The following is a 14,654-nucleotide window of genomic DNA, read 5'->3' as shown; positions in this document are numbered from 1 at the left end:
TGGTCCGTAGGCGGTACTTTCTTATATTTTGATCTGATATCAGGTACATTACTTGCTCCAGACCAGGTTAAGTTTGCAGCATAAGTTACCATGGTGAGCTAGCCAGCTTTGTGATCCTGACAACCCTGGCTTTAGTCTCAACATACCGCTAACCCACTAATCTTGCTTCGTAGTGCACCCCTCTGCTGTCTCTAAACCAGCTATTGTATCAAAACACAGGTGTTGCGTTCCAAATGACGAACAGACTAACACTCACTGTTTTGAGTGCAAAGGGCGTTCAACACACAGTAAAGTACAGGAACATGCAGTGCACTACAAGTACCCGGATGATGGACTCAAAACGCGCCAAAAAAAGGACACTTTTCACTCTAAACGGTCGCCCTTGTGGCTACAAAGAGGAAGGGGCGGGACCACCAATGTAAAGGATTTTTAAATTAAGGCATCTGAGTAAGCTGTAGCTGTTGTAGAAAACTCATGAATGTATTTATTTTCTATTAATTACCACCATACTGCTGCTGGACAGAAGCCATCAGTTTGTATTGCATTGTGTGTTAAACAGGGCACGAGAACACGTTCATTTTTCTGAGATAAATGATTAAAGCTGCTGGTATATTGGCGGGTGATCCATTCACATGCAGCGGTTATTTCCAGTTACCGCAGAAAGTGTGCGGTTTGAGACAAGATTACCCTGTTGAAATTCAAGTACTACACAGGTCAGAGTCCTAACATATAAGAGCACTATTTGTTGGGGTAGTGAGGGAAGCATGTCATTTGGAACCCAGAAAGGCTGTGTGGTGGAAATTCTTCGCCGGCCTGGATGCCCTGGTCCCTTCACACCACTTGCAATCATCATAATCATACTCAGAGTCTTTGGAGTCTGATGCAACGTAGATTTATTGAAAATCAAAGGTTGCAATAGGCCGAGTGTTCTCGCAAGACAACTGCCAAGAACTTCCTTTTAAACTGGTTAAGGTCTGGACTTCATCCTTGGGGTTCCACATGTGCTGTCATGTCATGTGTCCTGACTCAACGGGTTTTAGCTAACATTCACAGTTTTGAGATCACCTGACATTCGGTAAGCAACATGTAATTTGATTTTCTCCTATCTAACGCTGACTCATAATCGATACACAGTCCAGCGATTCTCAGTTCATACACTCTGTACTCAAACCAATACTCCTATTGATTGAGCTTTCAAAAATTAAGAGTCAATCAAAAACTTAAGTGGTGAGTAAAAAAAAAAAAATCCACCACAGCTGTCTACCTGATGCTTGTTTCACCAAAGCCTTCACTGGGTTTATGTTTTTGACTTTTCTCTTTAGCTGACCTTGTCAGTAATTTCTTACTCACTGTGGAAAAATGTCACCTTTACACAGGTCATTTATCCACACAGCTTAACACTCTCAAACCTGCTGAATTTATTAAATAATCTGACCCCAAACCTATGTGATGGTTTGCACCTGTAGAATGATTGACAATAATTATTTACAGATGTGATATACAGTACATCATCTGTAGGCTAATTGACAACACATTACAAAGGTGCTTGAGTGAATAAGAATGTCTCTCTTGACTGTTCTCTCCACATGTTTCTGTATGTTATTACATGTTCATTTACTTTATTATGTGCGTGATGCATGTGTTTCATTACAAGTAGTCACTTGAAATGCATGTGGAGATGCAGGATAATGCCAGTGTGACTAGATGTTCTTTAAGACCCAAAAACATGGTAATTCCAGGTGTGAACAGGGCCTTTGTCACAATGGAACTCCAATGGATTTCCAACCTGTAGCGTTGATGTGTGGTCAGGGCAAACCTTCAGTAGGGGTCCCCCGGTTTAGATCCCAATCTGTCCCTCCAGCAAAGTGTAATAATGTGCAATTTAAAGCAAATTCAACCTCATCTCATCTACACCGATCTCTGCAACATTTACATGAGCACATTTCTTGCATTTTTTTCTGCAAAATAAGTTCACAATTGAAGCTGCAGCTGAAGGCATTATGACACCAACCAATCCTTTCTAAACAAAACTTGCTTTATCAATAAAACAATTCCCCATTTACTGTTAGCAGGGCTCTTCAACCTCTCCTTTTATCATCAAAACAAACCAAATGCCAGTTGACGGGGGGGGGAAGCAGCAAATCCAGGAAATGACAGGATATATGGAAGTGTGGTCTTCTGCTAAGTGATGATGTCATATTTTAGCTTGCTTATATGCTGTAGATGTATTTTAATCTTGTTTGTATTTTGCCCCTATGTCTATTTTAAATACTTTTCCAAATAAATATTGATGTTTCTACCCAGACCCAGTAGATGTCACCAACAGATCTCTGGCATGCTAATCATATTGATAGTAGCTGTCTAATTTAGTATTAGTTGGTCATGAGATGCATGCAATGGTAATACTGGATAATGTCAACTTTAGCACGATTTGAACACAGAAAGGTGAGTTGAACCAGGTTCGTTGAAACATTTAGTTAGTGGGATAAGAGTCCAAAGGAGAACGGGAAGTTCTCTTGACCAGTTTTCTTGGCTGCTACTGTGAAGCAGGCGGCGTGGTCCAGAGCTGCGGAGCAGCAGGGAGTCCGAGGCTGGTTTCATAGAGCGACACCAGCGGTACTGAGTGGTCTCTGCGGTGGGGCCGGTGGAGGTTCGGCTGTGTAGCAGCGGAAGCAGACCTTGAACACAGGTGAGTGCAGAGGGGACAACGTTGTTACCAGAGTGGAGGCAGCAGGTGAAAGACTGCAGAACCAACAGGTGACTGTGTGATCTGCCAGAGTTGATGCAGGCTGAAGCCGAGGGTGAAGGTGACTTTAGGCAATGCAGACTGGACAGAAGATCCTCTGAAGGGAAGGTAGGTAGCGACTGGATGACTGGAAAGGCACCGACTGAAGGTGAGGCAGACAATTGAGAGTTAGACTGGCTGCAAAACAGGAGCAAAACTTACAAGAGCTAAGCAGGAGGTCTGAGCTGTTGTACTGCTGTTGCAGACGGAACGATCTGACGAAGACGGTGTGGAGAACCGGGGTTGATATACTTCAGAGGGTTCATGTGTGAGATTCATTGCAGCTCTGCCAACCGTCCAGAGGACCAGGAAGGAGCCTGCACGAGGTTAACATCCACAAGCTGAGCTCACACACACACACACACACACACACACACACACACACACACACACACACACACACACACAGACCAGGACAAACATAAAATAAAGACATATAGCAAGACGAGGGAAACGAGCAGAGAAAGAGCCAGATGACCACCAGTATTGACCATGTGTTGTAAGGATATATCTCATCTTATGTTGGTGAAGTGAAATAAGGGACTTCATATATACATAAGTTGAACTAAATCGCGCCAAAAATGGGCCTCAGGACACCCCCGTTTCTCCCCTAACAGAGATTATCGATGGGTGTGAAAAGTCAACACCCCAAACTTTCAGCCCATCCTCTAGAGCATTAAAAGAGAGGACCCCTGATGGATAACACTCTCTTCCCTTCATTTCAAGACTCCTTCAAGTTAGTTTCGTTCACCCCATCGACCTGTCTCCGGCCCGTAGTCAAAATTGTCACAAAGTAGGCTGGTTCATTTCGTCAGGGTGGCGAATTCTAAAGTATCATTCTAGACTTAAATTCACTCATTCAATCCTCTCCCTGTTAGCCTGGTAGAAAATTCCCTCTTTCACTTCATCATCAGCAATTAAAAGGAATTTGTACACTCATCCATATAAACATATCTATCATTTAATCATTTATTCATTTATTGTGAGAAGTTATGAAATAAATCCTTTTTAATTCGACCCAACTGAGTCATGGTGGTAACTTTCTGAGTATCACAGGATTTGAGTATTTGAGTTCCGATATGAGAATTCCGATTTAGATTATGATTGACTGATTTTATATTGATTTTACATTGATAATTTGTCTGATATTGGACTGGTGCCCCTTCTAATAACGAGCGCAAGATTTAATCCTCACAAATTAAATTGATATCACGCTACATGGTCAATGGTGACTGTAGCAATTTGGAAGAAACTACCCATTAATAGAAACCCTGCTGAGCTGACTAAAATTTTTGTCAAATTAAATTAAGTATAAAATTCAGCATTTGTGAAAAATTCATTCAATCTCTCCGCGTTTGCAAAATGAATTTGAAAGACTACCACGTACAATAAAATTGAATAGAGGGATACTGTACAATATTACCATACAGGTAAAACTAAGAAAGATAGAATAAAAAAAAGAATGCAATCTGATGGGCCTCCTAATAGGGTCCCATGCTGAGTGTGGGCCTCTGTTGGGCTTCAGTGTTGGTCAACTCCCTTGCTGGAAGAAACTGCATATTGATTGGAAAACCTTAAACAAATCACTGTTAATTATTGCTATTGTCATCCTGCAGTCACTTCCAGCTCCTGAAGTACTTTATTTGCACGATGCCTGCCTTCTGGGTATCGGCTGCTTCTCTTCTCTGGTTTCTGCTCCTCGTCCCTGTTTGATTGCAGCAAAGTGTCCAATTGCGTCTTACCATATATGTCCACTGCCTGGACAATTGCAGCTCCTTGGCAGGTCTCTGCTCCACAGACCGTCCATGCACCATAATCTGTCACACCAAGGCTGGACCTCAGTTTGGCTTCTGCCCTCTTCCCCTGGCACACCACACACACTCCCTACCTCTTCTCACCCCCAGCAGCGGCATACATGAAGGCTCCTCTGTGCCTCTCTGGATTTCTCCTTTCCTCCTTTGCCTGTTATTCACAGCTTGTTTATTGTTGGAAAAATTACTTAGAGGCTTGGTTCAAAATCAAACACATCGGACATTTATTCTTGCAAGAAGGAGCAAATACATGCACCCTCAAAGAGAGGTGTCCAGCAATGCTTCCAGATCTCCTCTGTAGGGCAGCTTTTATACAGTGTGACAAACAGTTGACAGTCACCCCCATTCCCTTTGTATCTGCTTTCATATGGTAATACTGAGTTGGGTGTAGGTCACAAGATAAGGACACAGGGGAGTCGTCAATTAGATGCGGAAAGTAAAACAAAAGGAATCACTTGCAAATAAGACAGACAACAAGAGAGACTTTCTGGAGCCTGCTTGATTTTGATTTTGATTTGATTTTATACACTTTATTAATCCCCGAGGGGAAATTTCTTCACTACAGCAGGGGGGCTCTCAGGGGGGAGATGCTGCAGCAGGCTGCCACTAGCGCGGCGCCAGGTAACCTGACCTGAGGTGCATGTTTTTGGATGATGGGAGGAAGCCGGAGAACCCGGAGAGAACCCACGCAAACACAGGGAGAACATGCAAACTCTGCACAGAAAGGCCCAGGACCGGATTCAAACCCGGAACCTTTTTTGCTGTGAGGTGACAGTGCTAACCACTGCACCACCGTGCCGCCCCTCTTGACAAGAGACATTCCGGAGCCACAATGCAAACAAGAGTAAGAGACAAATCTTTTTTCCATCATTTATTCAAGCACATTCAGAGCTTTCACATCTCCCTCTTTTCAGTCTTCCCTGTTGGACATGTAGCCAATGCCTGCTGGCCACCTCTGCATGAGACATTTTTTTGATGCACACAGTCTCACCACATTAACAGCACCTAACGAATGTAAGTTGCCATGGCTGCTTGATCGACAGAGATAAAACAAGATGACTCATTGTCAAAGAAAACACTGGAGGGCAAGCAGTTCTCCTGACTCCTTACATGTAAAAGCAAAATAGCTCAGTGGAGGAAAAAAAAGATACTTAACAAAAAGTAGTGGAAACAACTGATGGCTGCGGTGCAGTAGGCTGTGGTGAAATTGAACTTCACATGATACAGCTTCTGGAGGCAGGAGGGATTGTTTGACTAGTTTTTAGTTTACAAGGATAGTAATCTGACTTTAGAGAGCCATGTCAGCGTTTTTTTTTATGGTTTTAGCTCATTTATTACAAGGTATGTAGTGAAGGTGCTGGAGTACCAAAATATTAAAAAGTCAGTACAATAGGTATCGTCCTCACACAGACAGCACCAAAATAATGCAAGCACAAAGGATCTGGCTCCATGCCAAATGAGTGTTGATGCAATTGTGCTTAAATGTTAATACCTTCCCTCTAGAGGGCCACCAAGAAAATGTTGGCAGTGTCCTGAGACCTGCAGCAATAAATTGGAAAATAATTGGATCAGCATTGACTGTAATACACAACATCAAATCAGTAAAGTTGAACAAATGGGGGCATTGTGGAGTGTAGTGTTTACTACAGTGGTCAAAATAAAACATCCCTTACAAATAGTAACATAAATCAGTCTAATAAAACAGACTACAAAAGATCATATCAATAGCTGGTTAACATTGGAGGTCTTTGTAGTTTGACATATTAGAGGTTGGCAGCATTTACATTTGTGCAACACTAAATGGATCAGCCTGTAAAGTGATGTATTTACAAAATCATCCAAAGCAGGACACAGGTGTAATTTACCAGATAAATAATGGACTAAACAGTAGGGTGTGTGTGCCTGTTTATGTGAGTGCTTGTCTGTGTGTGCGAAAGAGAGAGTGAGAGAGAGAGAGTGTCGGTGTGTGTGTGAGTGTGTGTGAGAGTGTGCATCTCAGGTGCATGTTCCATTGTTCTGTGCAGGCATGAAAACATGTGTTAGGTCAGAAACAAAAGAGCATGTGATGTGAGGGGAGGGCTTTGAGTTTCTTCTCTGCTTGTGTGGCTACGTTCATGTTCAAAGCCAATTCAAAGCATAGAATGTTTCTCTAAACTGAGTAGGATAATGAAGCCAGATTACGTGTTTTTGTGAAGCGTGACCTAACAATGAAAAGAGATCACAATAATAAAGCTGGGTGAATAAACCAAACCAGTATATTGCAATACATGAAAGACAAGAGGTTCCTTGGTCTGCTGCTTTGTTAACTAGCATTCCTATTAGTTGTTGATGAGCCAGACTGAGAAGAATTGTGGTTTCAATGTCGAGTGCATATTTTGCTGTTTCGTGTTCTGATGATGCAAGCTGGAGGAGACCAGTCACTCCTTTGCTCTCTGCAGATTAACATGTTTGCTTTAAAGCTAACTTGCTTTGTTTGCACAGGTTGCTTAGAAAATTAGCTACACTCTCTGCGGCAACTGTGGGCACAAAACAATGAGGTTCTCATGTTGCTATCGTAAGAGGTTAATTCGATGTGGGAGTCATGTCTCTGAGCCTGGGGTAAGAGTGATTTTGGGCTAGGTATATAGTAACCTCGTCAATAGATATGTAGTAACACAGTACCACCAAACAACTTCAAATGGCTTTGAGGTGACCAGTTGCTGGAGTATTGAAAATTAAATGTTGTTTGATTCTTGCCAGATGTAGGATTTTAGCTGCTCAACAGTTCTGGGTCTCCTTTGTCATAATTTTAGTTTCATGTTGCGCCAAATGTTTTTAATGGATGACAGGTCTGGAACAGGCCAGTTTAGCACCCAGACTCTTCTACTACAGAGCATTGCTGTTGTAATGCATGCAGAATGTGGTTTGGCATTGTTTTGCGGAAATAAGCAACCCTGAAAAGGATGTTGTCTGGATTGCAGCAAATGTTTTATTGGTGTCTTTACAGATATTCAAACTACCCATGCCATGTGCACTAATGCACTCCCATACTGTCACGGATACTGGTTTTGAACTCTCCTCTTTAGCTCGGGGAACACAATGTCCTTGTGGTTTAGTATTGTCTTGTTCGTCCATGATGTCCAAAACAGATACAGATTACATTTAAACGCTGTTTTATAGACTCAGGGTTACCTCCACACATTAAAGTAAACTCATCTTTGTTTAACACCTGTGCACAGCAGTCAACAAGGTAGCTTTCACAAGTTTTGGAGGAATTTGCTGTTCAAAAGCCTATCAACATATCCAGATCATAATACTCATATATTTTGCTATTATCTGTCAGTGTTATTGAGCATTTATTTACTGTGATGAGGTTGATAGTGATGATTTTTAATAATGTTTTTTGTCCGAGAGCTACCATTCACATTTTTATAGCTGGAATTCAAGTAAAAATGTATATCTCAAAGTACTTTAGTTAGTGAGGGTCATCTGCAGTGTCTAATTACATCCAAACTCTTTGGAATGTCCTTGAGTGGCTTTCTCAGCCAAATGACTCGAAAGGAATTAGAAGGAATCATACAGTTAGCGATAGAATTGTGGAGGCACACACTCAAGTCATCTGGCTGCAAAACAGGACACTGGCCCTCAGGCCAAATTAAAACTGGAAAGGCTTCAGACAATCGCATGGACATCTTTGAAATGCCTTGGTCAAAGCCCTACTGTGGCTTCCTTTTGAGAATCTGTAATAAATTAAATATTACTGCTAACAAATTCTCCCCAGTCCAATTTCATTGCACCTGAGAGGGAAGAATTTGAGAAAATCCCAAATTAGGATGTGCCTCGCTGTTGCACATGATTCCTCAGCAGCTGCCAAGATGAACTTGCCACTAAAGTTGTTTCTATACAGTAATGAGTCAGGAGAGGTTTTTTTTGTTTGTTTTTTTTATAAAATATTTCTGGATTACAATTTCAACAGATATAAAGAAAAATATTCAGACAAATTTGCATAAATCTATAACACCAGTAATTGTGAAGGCTGAAAATGTTCTGTTGGGGCAGTATGATGACCACTCTGCTGGCTATGGATACCCACAACTCACAGGAATATATCTGGCCAGATTTCATGGCATGAATCCATGAGCAGTCAAAAGCATAGAAGAGGGTTATTTTAACATTGTTAGCAGATTCTTGCTGGAGGAAATTTGGGATATTTCTATTATTTTGAAACTATTTTTTTATACAAGGGAAATCTGGAGTTACGAAATGGAACCTTGGGAAGTCTTATTTGCCGGTGGAAGACCTAACTTAAAAAGTTTGGAGGATATTATGGTTCTACGAACTCAAAAATAATTCCAATACTGATCAAAATTCCATGCCCTTTTTTCCAGTGTTTCCTAGTGCAATCTCTGTTACTTATATTTAATCAGTAATCCCTTCCAAATTTTCCCCCCCAGTGCTGGCTAGCCATGTGTGCTCTCAGCCCCCTGCTCTTCTTCTCTCTGTCTTCATGGGGTAGCACCTTTAGCCCTTCTTCCATCAGGTGGTTTAAACACCTGAAGCTGTGTGCCCTTGAGGCATTATGGGAGATGTAGGGTGTGTTCTGGTGGCCAGTTTGTGCTGTGTGTGCTCTCCTTGTGTGGGAATGTACAATCCCCTCCACTACATGTCCCCTTGCGATTCCACGCATCCCTCTCCCTGGATATGACGTCCTCGGCAGGGTGAATGAGGCCCAAAAGGCATCACAACGTGACAGGGCATCTGCATTTCCATCGCGTCATCCAGGTCTGTGAACGACAGAGAAATTAAAAGGCCGCCACTTTATGTCTAGGTACTCTTTCTCCACTGTGGCATAGTTCTTCTCTCTTGGGAGCAACTTCCAACTGAAATGAAGAACTGGGTGTACCTCCTGTCCATTTATCTGGGCTAGCAGAGCGCCCAGACCTGTCCAAGAGCCATTTGCCTGGACCAAAAGCTCCTTGCTGATGTCGGGGGCAGTAAGGACCAGTTTGCAACACAAAGCCCTCTTTATGTTGCCAAATGCCATTTCACCATGCGGCAGTGCTTCTTTGTTGTCTGATCTGTGAGATGGGGCAGCTACCATAGCAAAGTCAGAAATGAACTGTCTGTAATAATTTGCAAGTCTTAAAAAGGATCTCACCTGTTTCTTCATCTGCACCTGCGGCACGTGGCCGTCCCACATGCTGCACAGCATGATCCAAATAGGTAGATGCATATTCCTGATGAGGTCTCAGTACCTGATCCATCAAGCGCTGGAACGTGGCCGGAACTCCAAAAAGACCAAACGGTATCACCTGGTACTGCCAAAATCCTTCAGGTGTGGCAAAGGTAATTTTCTCTTTGGAGTCTGCAGACAAGGGGACCTGCCAATACCCCTTTGTGAGATCAAGGGTGGTTATCGACACAAGGCATAGCATATGCATCAAATTCAGACACTACATTCACTCCTCCGAAATCATTACAGAAATGTACGGTCTTGTCAAGCTTGTCTGTCAGGACGATGGGGCTTGACCTCACATTCTTTGACTCCTCCATGACATTCAACTGCAACATCTTCCCAACCTCCTCATCAATCTGTTTTTTCTGGGCCTCCGGTACCTTATACGGATATTTGTTCCACCGTTATTCCTGCTTAGGTTCATATTTCATGTTCCATAAGGTGGGTGCAGCATGGGAGATGTGAAAAGACATCCTGATTACCTTCCACTAGCTCCTTTTCCCTCTGCAGTTGGTGGGAGGTGAGGTCTAGTCCAAACTGCACTTCATCCCGGGTTGATTCTTTAGAATCTTTGGTGGGCAGACAAGCGAACAACGCTTCTCAATCCTGCCATTTCTTCAAGAGATTAACATGGTAAATCTGCTCACCTTTTCTCTTCCTTGTTTGCCGTTTTGTAATTTACTTCACCCACCTTTTCAATCACTTCAAATGCCACCTGCCATGTTGCCAAGAATGTGCATTCAACGGTTGAAACCCTAGGCTGGGCTGCTCTGTTATAAGCAGCCCTAGGGTCTCTCTGGGCTTTCCCAATGTACTCTTTCACAATGGGAAAGATCGCTACCATCCTGTCTCGCATTGCCCACACATGTTCAATCATTGTGCGATGTGGACAGGGCTGCTCCTCCCATGTCTCCTTGGCTATGTTTAGCAGACCCCTGGGTTTCCTGGGAACTCAACAGATCATAAGGACAGACATCAGTGGAAGACTGAGGAACTTCACTTTCCACGAACAGACGGTAAAAGAGAAGCTGGTCCCAATTTCTTCCATCTATGTCACTGGCCTTCCTCAGCATGGATTTGAGAGTCTTGTTGAACCTCTCCACGAACCCATCCATTTGTGGGTGGCACACAGAGGTTCTCACCTGTTTGACTTGTAACAAAACACACAACTCACTGGTAACCTGAGACATAAAGGGACTCCCTAACCATAAGGATCTCTTTTAGGAGCCCGAGCTGACTGCTGAAGAGGAATAGCTCTTTTGCTATTTGTTCAGCATTTGCCTTTCTTAAGGGAATGGCTTCAGGATATCTGGTGGCATAGTCCAAGATGACCCATATGTACTGGTGTCCACGTGCTTTCTTGGGGAGGGGTCCCACAATATTCATCCCAGCCCTCTCAAATGGGGTTTCTATGATAGGCTAAGGTATCAGTGGGTTCTTGTATGTCTGTTTTGGCTCTGTAAACTGGCAATCTGGGCAACTGCGGCCGTAGCCAAAAAAAACTTAGCAGTACACTCTTCTTTGTTTTCTCGACACCCAAGTGGGCCCCGAAGTCAGTTTGGACCAATTGCAAAATAGTGGGACAAAGAGGTTGGGAACCAGGAGTTGTCTGTGACATTATTATTACGTTTTACTACATGTTATAAAATGCCATTCTTTACTGCAAAATGTCAGTAGGAAGAAGTTAGCCTAGTTCTGACAGAAATTCCCTCTAGAACCAGGACATTTTTCAAGGAATTAGCAAGGGTAGGGTCCTATAACAGAGCTGTCCCACACTGACCTTTAAGTGGCGGTGCATCTCTAGGGCCAACAACTTCATCTTCACTTGGCCCCTGTTGTGGCTTTGACTCGCCTGGTTGTCTTGGTGCTGATTCTGGGCCGCTAGATTCTACCGCAAAGGCTTGGGCACAAACTGGTGGGGAAAGGCAGGCAGATTACCACTGGCTTTTTGCCATATGGCCTAACTCACCACAGCGATAGCACTGGGTAGGGTCTAGTATTGGGAGGGATGGCTGTGGCAGGGGTGGATTAACAACTCTATGTTGTGGGAGAGCGGGACGAGCTGGTCCAGAAGCTTCAGCCTCTTTACGAGTGTGGCGGAGCATGTCTGAGGCTGCCTGATACTGCTTTATTTCTAGTGTTTCCTAGTGAAATCACCATTATTTCTCATTAATCAGTGGCCCCTTCCAAGTCCTTTTCCCCAGCGCTGGCTAGCCATGTGTCCTCTCAGCCCTCTGCTCTGGTGTTCTGGTGGCCAGTTTGTGCTGTGTGTACTCTACTTGTGTGGGAATGTAGAACCCCTCCACTACATATCCCCTTGTGATGACTCAAAAATTGGAAGTCTGGCTAGCTGTCAAGGCAAACCCTGATTGCATGCTATAACTGGTGCAGTGACGCACTCAATGATTTTCCTAGCTGTGCATGTAGGTGCACCAATTGACTTTTGCAGTGACCGTGTGGATTTCAGGGCATACTGAACCGAGGAAATTTGCACAAATTCACCTACCTTTACATCCCCAATGCCTACCCTATATATAACTTCAATCATATGATGAGCCCTCAGCCGGTTATATGGAAAATGTTTACAGTTTCAACTCGGTACTTGTGCCAGCTTTATTTCAAAAATAATAACAGTGTTATCCACTATAATTTAATATAATATTAAACACTTAATCCTCAAATTAGGTTTCAAAGAACCATCCATCCATCCAGCATCTGCTTATCCAAGTCGGGTCGTGGTGGCAGCAGGCCAAGCAAGCTGACTCAGACTTCCCTCTCCCCCGCAAAATTGTCCAGCTCATCCTGGGGGATCCCGAGGTGTTCCCAGGCCAGCCGGGAGATATAATCCCTCCAGTGTGTTCTGGGTCTTCCCCAGGGTCTCCTGCCAGTTGGGCATGCCCGGAAAACCTCCAGAGGGAGGCGCCCAGGAGGCATCCTGATCAGATGCCCGAACAACCTCAGCTGACTCCTTTTGACTCGAAGGAGTAGCGCCTCAACTCCAAGTTCCTACCTGATGTCCGAGCTCATTACCCTATCTCTAAGGCTGAGCCCGACCACCCTACGGAGGAAACTCATTTCGGCTGCATGTAGCTGCGACCTAGATCTTTCGGTCACAACCCAGAACTTGTGACCATAGGTGAGGGTCAGAACGTAGATTGCCTGTTAAACAGAAAGCTTCGCCTTCTGGCTCAGTTCCCTTTTCACAAACACAGTCCGGTCCCACCTGGAGGGAGCAATCCACCTGTTTTCAACAGGGAACCATGGCTTCAGATTTGGAGGTGCTAACCCTCATCCCCGCCGCATTCAAACTGAATGCTGGAGTTCGTGGTCCGAAGAGCAAACAGCAGAAATGCGATCCGGAGCCCCCTAGACACAATGTTCTCCTCTCCCCGCCCTAGATATCTTGTCCATGAAGTTCACAAACAGGATCGGTGACAAAGGACAGTCCTGGTGGAGGCCAACAACCACCGGATTCAAGTCTGACTTATTGCCAAGAATACAAACACAGCTCCTACTGCGGTTGTACAGAGACCGGATAGCCCGTTGCAACGGGTCCGGAACCCAGTACTCCTGCAGCACCCCCCACAAAAACCCCCGGTCGAAAGCCTTCTCCAAGTCCACAAAACACATGTAGACTGGATGGTCAAACTCCCAGGACTCCTCTAGTAGTCTTGTGAGGGTAAAGAGCTTGTCCACTGTTCCACGACAAGGACGGAATCCTCACTGCTCCTCTTGAATCTGAGGTTTGACAAATGGTCAGCGCCTCCTTTCCAGCACCCTGATATAAGCTTTGCCCAGGAGGCTGAGTAGTGTGATACCCCGATAGTTGGAGCACACTCTGCGGTCCCCCTTTTTGAAAATGGGAACCACCACCCCGGTCTGCCAGTCCATGGGCACTGTTCCCGACCCCCGTGCGGCATTGAAGAGGCATGTCAGCATAGACAGCAATATCCAGCGCCTTCAGCATCTCAGGGCGGATCTCATCCACCCCCCGGTGCCTTGCCACCAAGGAGCTTTTTGACTACCTCAGAGGCCTCTGCCATGGATATGGGTGTGACACCCCCCAAAGTCTTCAGACGCTGCCTCCTCTCCAGGGGGCATGGTGGCCGGGTTTAGGAGTTCATCAAAGTGCTTTATCCATCGTCCCCCGTCCTGGCCAACCCCTCCCCACGCTGAGAACAGCCTAGTCCCTGCTTTCACTTCCTGAGTCGTCGGATGGTTTGCCAGAACTTCCTTGAGGCCAACCGAAAGTCCTTCTCCATGGCCTGCCCGAACTCGTCCCATGCCCGAGTTTTAGCATCCGCGACCACCGCAGCCGCAGCCCTTTTGGCTTGCTGGTACCCCTCAGAGATTTATAATAATAATAATTTAGACCAAACAGACATGACTTTAACAACTTATGTGTGTTTGGTCTAAATTATTTTTGTGGAGAGTTTTTGACTCTCACAAAGAGTAAATTTACAAGATGTTAAAGTTTTAAAGTACATGCAAAACAATTCCCTGAGGTTTAGGTACACAAGTTTAGCTTTAGGTAAAGACAATGATTTGGGTTAAAAAAAAAATTACAAAATTCTTAAGGTTAGTAGACCATAACAACATGTTTACAACAATAATAATACGGTTAAGAAATGGTTATTAAAGAGTTATAGTTACAAAAACAATATTGACTATCTGATGATAATACAAAACTTGATCACAAATGTTTTGTTGACCTGTCCATCCACGCTGATAAACTGCCTATGTGGACTTATGTAGGCTCTTTAGCTATGTCACTCGACATCCCCCTTTGCTATCATAACAAATACTAAGATACCTCAAGGGAGCACTCACTTGAATGCAAACC

The sequence above is a fragment of the Embiotoca jacksoni genome, unplaced genomic scaffold (genome assembly GCF_022577435.1).
Source record: "Embiotoca jacksoni isolate LCO1_2020_lvr unplaced genomic scaffold, fEmbJac1.0.p SCAF_33, whole genome shotgun sequence".
Taxonomy (NCBI): domain Eukaryota; kingdom Metazoa; phylum Chordata; class Actinopteri; family Embiotocidae; genus Embiotoca; species Embiotoca jacksoni.
Note: the sequence above shows the minus strand (reverse complement) of the source record.